The sequence below is a fragment of the Capsicum annuum genome, unplaced genomic scaffold (assembly GCF_002878395.1).
Source record: "Capsicum annuum cultivar UCD-10X-F1 unplaced genomic scaffold, UCD10Xv1.1 ctg2833, whole genome shotgun sequence".
In the NCBI taxonomy this organism is placed as follows: Eukaryota; Viridiplantae; Streptophyta; class Magnoliopsida; order Solanales; family Solanaceae; genus Capsicum; species Capsicum annuum.
Window position 1 is genome coordinate 24,028 of NW_025834755.1, and position 5,687 is coordinate 29,714.

The window sequence follows — 5,687 nt, forward strand, 5'->3', positions numbered from 1 at the left end:
CTAAGGGTCGGGATCACGATCAACAGTCAAGTCAAACCTCCATGTTCTCAAGATGACCACTTCGATTGTAGTAGTTGCAAACGTAATCAAGATATGGAGACCATAGTAGGGTGGAAAATTCCAGGGGAAGAATGGGAATTTCATAGAGTTGAATCCCAAATCCCAAATGGCTCAAACCTTGTATACTTAGAGCATCTTTCATCTAATTTTTTGTTTGGAGAGTGAAAACACTCTAATTTTAGAGTTGAGAACAATTTGTTAATTTGATTCCAAGGAATTTTGGTTGTAAATTTAGATTGAAGTTTGGGTGTACTCTTATTTGGATTATTATGGATCAAGTGCATGCTAAATTGGGTGTATCTCCTTTTTTAATTTCATGAGTAGCTAAATTCACATCTTGGGGTTATGTTTGATTAGGTAGTAGATTGTGTGTGGGTGTTGATTGTTAGTCCAAATAATTGGTTAATAGTGATGGATTTTGATTTTACTCTATGGTTAAATTGATAATTGTATGTGAAAACCCCAATTACTTCGGATCCCATATCATACTTAAAAGAGGGATGCGGATGAGGAGTGATTGCAAACAATACAATGAATTAACTTCTTTGTTAGCACTATCTTAGAAATAACAGTGTTAATTAAATTGTCTGTATTCATAAGCATCATCTTAGAAATGAGGATGCTAAGTTTGAGGTCATGGATTGGTAATATTGTTATGCTTATGAGGTATTTAAAAGAATCCATGAGTGAAATTCAGTGTTTTATCGAAAGGTTAACACTAAGACCCTAAATCTAGCCTACCCAAAACCCTTAGCCAAAACTTGGACTAACTCTTGATTCCCTATGTATGAACACTACTTTCGAGAACATAACCCGAAGATCTTTCTTGATTTGATAAACTTAATAATTTTTTAACCTTATATTAGTGTAATTTGGTGATTATGTTCAACAAATTTTGACATTCAAACCCCCAATTGACTTTCATGTTTTGTTTTATTTATTCATTGTGGGTTAGCACATAGTTAACTCTCAAAATATGTAGGTATTGAAAGCTAGCTTGCATTCCTTGAGGATTCGACCCAAACACATGTTGGGTATGTATTTACAATGATCTCCTTGCATCCAAATGATGGTATACGTCTAGCATTATAAAAAATAACGCCGTTGTTGGGGAGTGAAGCTTAGTATTCACATTGCAGTATTGCTAGTGAACTTGTGTTAGTCGTAGTTCTTTTGTTTACCTTTTTTGTTGTTTTCATTAGGTGATTTTCATAGTAATCACAACACCATGAGACATAATGGGAGCAATGAAGGTTCATTTGATGGACATCTCGAGAATGAAGATCATCTTAATGATGTAGGGTGTGCGAGTGTAATCTGCATTCCACCAACCGAGGGAAATGGGGTATTTCATGTCATTAGTGTGATGCTCCACATGTTGCAAATGAAAGGTCTATTTGGGGGAAAGCACACAAAGATGCAAACCTACATTTGAAAAACTTCATTAAGGTGTATGCCCCGTTTGATATTTCCCATACTAATCAAGAGTCTACTCGGTTGAGGCTATTCCCATTCTCTTTAATGGGTGAATCAATTTTCTGGTTGAAATCTCTACCCGCTGAGTCTATTACTTGTTGGGTCAAACTTATGGAGACTTTTTTTTTATATATATTTTCCAACGTATAGAATGCTACAACTAAGAGTCAAAATCACTAATTTTCATTAACTTAGTGGTGAGCCTTTATATGAGGTGTGGCAAAGGTTCAATGACAAACTCATACAATGCCCTAACCATGAGGTCTGGAGAATATGCTCCTCCAAATCTTTTATAGGGAATTGGACCAACTGAATAATACGATGGTGGACAATGCATCCGGTGGTTCTCTTGTGAAGTTGTCATATGGTGTTGTGATAAATCTACTTAAGCAAGTCACTAAGAAAAACTGCGGATGGCATATCTGGGACTCTGAAGTATCCATAGGGTCCACCTCCATATCTTATGTCAACAAAAATAAATGAAAAAAGGATGAGAAAAGAGATTAAATTACAGCCAAGGTAATGACCCAATTAGATCTCCTCACCAAACATGTGATGGGAGAACCTTCTAAAGTGGTCAATGTCGTTGCCTCTCAAGGTGATAAAATTTATGTTGAGGATGAAGTAAGGCACTCGATGAAGATATAAGATTCTTAGAGAAACATTCGGGGGGAGGGGAGGGGGGTTCTCATCCTACCTACTAAAGTCAAGGAAAAAATTAAGGTTGGAACGACCAAGATCCAGATCGTGATTGGCGTGATAGAGAGAGCATTCAAGAACGAGATTGGAGGGACAAGAAGAGAGGGTATGATAGATATTTTCCCCTTATGATCATGTTAAGCACAAGGAATCTAGTCGATGGACACCAAAAAATTGAAAATCGAGGATGTCCTTGCTCGAATTTTAATGCAACTTGAAGGTACCGACAAAAATGGTAAGGGAGATGAAAAGTGACTTCTCTCAATTAAACCAAATGGTCACAACTCATCCGGCCTCTATAAAGAAATTGGAGACTCAAGTGGGTCAAATTTCAACCCAAGTTAATGCTAGGCCAAAAGGAGGTTTACCTAGTGACACAGTGGTTAACCATAAGAACGATGGTTGTATTATGGCAATCGTCACTAGAAGTGGTAGAAATCTTGGTAAAAATATAGGTAAGGTTTATGAGAAGTATTTTGATGAACAAGTAAGTGCAAAGATTATGAGAAGTATTTTGATGAACAAGTAAGTGCAAAGAGAAAGTAGTTCAAAATGCCAAATGATGGTACCACAAGGTCTCATGAAGTGAATGATGAGGAACTGATGATAGTTAAAAAGAAGGGTGATAAAGAGGAGACTCCCAAAGTGATTGATGATGATGAGCAAAAGGTGAATAAATGTCAAAGTGTTCCATTGACCTAATGAATATTCGTCCACCCTTTCTATAACGGTTAAATAATAAAGATGACAATGACAAGTTCACAAAGCTCCTTGCAAAACTTAGCAATCTCCCAATCAATATCCCATTGCTTGAAGCTCTTCAAGAGATCTTGGGGTATGATAAGTCCATGAAGAACTTGATGTCCAAAATGCAGCTTGTGGATTTTGAGACCATTGAATAGACACATACTTGTAGTGCTATCATGTTAAAAGCCATGGCAGAGAAAAAGGAAGACCCAGGTGCATTTACATCCCTTGCACCATTGGGGCTCACAAGTTTGAAAAGGCATTGTGTGACCTTGGTGCTAGTATCAACTTGATGCCACATGTTGTGTATCAAAAGCTAGGGTTGGGTAGTCCTACACCCACCACCATGAGACTCTTGTTGGCGGATCGTTCATTTAATAAATTGATGGGTGTTTTGTTTGATGTGTTGGTTAGGGTTATCGGTTAAACCTTTTAGCAGATGTTGTAGTCCTCGATTGTGATATAGATTATAATATACCAATCATATTCGTGAGACCATTTTTAGTAATCAGGAAAGCTCTAGTTGATATGGAAAATAAAGAGATAAAGTTTCGGGTACATAATGGTGAAGTCTCTTTTTGTGTGTGGAAAATTAAAAAATAAACTAATAGAGTTAAAATAGTGTCTGTTATTGATGTTGTGGATATAGAAATGGATCTTAGGACACCATAACCCAAGGAATTGATAATAGCTAAAAGTCATGATACGATGTAAAATCAGGCGCTAGATGGGAGGCAACCCATTATTGCCATGAATTTTGCCTGTATCCTTTGCAATTTAATTATTAGAGTAGTTTTTTTTTTTGATAAATCCATGAAATTATGAAACTCTAAAGGTGAATTTGAGAAATTGAAAGGTAATAGGTGAAGTGGAATTGAGTGGTGGTGGAACAACTGAAAAATAAGAGATGTGAACCTGGTCTCAAGTGTCACGATTGCGATACTCAAATCGCAATTACGATACTCAGATTGCAATCACAAAACTTAGCTTGCAACACTCAGGTTGCGATCACAAAACTCAGATCGCGATCACAACCTGAGACTTAGGTTTACCCAACCATGTCTTAGGTACCGAGATCGTGGGAAGCTGACCGCGATCGCGGTTCATGCCCCATTATTTTTGTGATTCCCTGATTGTGATCACGATTGGGGTTGTTTTAAAATGGGAATTGTCTTTAAAATTGATCCCACACTCACATTCCTTCAATTTCCTAAAAATTTTTAAGTTTTCATCTTTGTGAGAGTTCTAGTCTTCCCTATTTACATCCAAGTATCCAATATATCCTTCTAATCTTTTCTTTAGATGTTTAAATTGGGCCGTAGAATACATGTGTAGTACAAGGACCTAAATTGATGAATTGAGTGCTTAATTAGTGTCTAATTGATAGTATGTTGTGTGGTAGTTGTTGTTTATGGTGTGCACATCATTGGGTAAATATTGAGTTCCTAAAATTGTTAATAATTAGGATGAATCATAGGTGCACACCAAGTGTTTGGTAAAATACCTGAATGGGTTCCTTGATAGTTTTCCATGTTTAAAGGGCATGATTGAGTGTTTTGGAATTGTGTTTCATGTTTTTAATGTCATTTTCTTATTATGAACACAAATTGATATGGAAAATTGGCATTTTTTATCATGAATCGTTCTAGGCCTGCAGCCTTAGGTACTGTGATCATGGTAGCGCGATCGTGCCACCAGATTGAAATTGTAATATCGAAATTGCAATCCAATGCCCTGCAATTGCAACATCTGGGAGTTGTCTAATAGACCTGTCCAAACCCTTGTATTCTTATTTTAAGCCTAAGTTTGATACAGGAACCATTTCTTTATCTTAACTAAGTCACATATCATTGTTTTTACATGATGAAATGGATTGCTAATGCTTTGTGTAGTTTTCAGGTATTTAAAGCTAAAAATGGTAGATTATGATTAGATTCGATTCATGGCCCTCAAATGTTAGACAATTTACTATGAGGACCTCGCCAGGAGGAAGTTTCTCCCTGAGTAGGGCATATCTTTACAAAACATACCCGATAATCTCTCAACCTTTCATGAGAGATTGGTGGCCACTTAGTAGCGGTGCTTTCCCTGGATCCGTGGTGGTCCAATGAGCATTGGGTTAGAGAATTCTATGCAAATCTCAGCATAGTATCTTTCTCCGACCCAATTATGAGAATTCGGACAAGGAAGTTCATTTCAAAGCCAAACAGATCACTAATGTATATGGGCTTACAGATATTGACATGAGAGATTATCAGGCCAAGGACTGTGCTCTGAGAAATTGGTTGGTTGAAAAACTTTGCCCAGGAAGAGAAGTCCCATGAGCTGCCGCATAAATGAGGATAACTTTGAATGATTTCATGGCTGAGGCTCGAATCTAGTTGACTCATATTTATAGCCATGTTTCTCCGTCCACCAACATGACTTATGTTCCTGTTATGCAAGCTCGGATGGTGACCAACCTCTTGGACAATATTCATTTGAATGTTGGTCGATTTGTGATAGCTGAGATTAGACAGTATGAGAATAGAGGCAGGCCAATGCTCATGTTTCCATCTATGATCATGGAGTTGTACAAATGGGCTGAGGTCGAGGATTACCCGAGGACAACTGGATATCCCCGAAGACTCTAATTTACCCATTAAAGATACATGGCAAGGGTGCTCTTTCAAAGGATAAAAAGAGAAAAATCGACTTGGGTAAGT

General features: G+C 37.3%; 1 non-coding gene across 1 annotated transcript; it reads right to left on the reverse strand.

Annotated features, from left to right (window-relative positions):
* Positions 1 to 1,694: 1,694 nt before the first annotated feature.
* LOC124890992 lies at positions 1,695 to 1,800 on the reverse strand. The gene has a single exon (XR_007049482.1). It is a non-coding gene; the product is annotated as a small nucleolar RNA R71 (small nucleolar RNA).
* Positions 1,801 to 5,687: the final 3,887 nt, after the last annotated feature.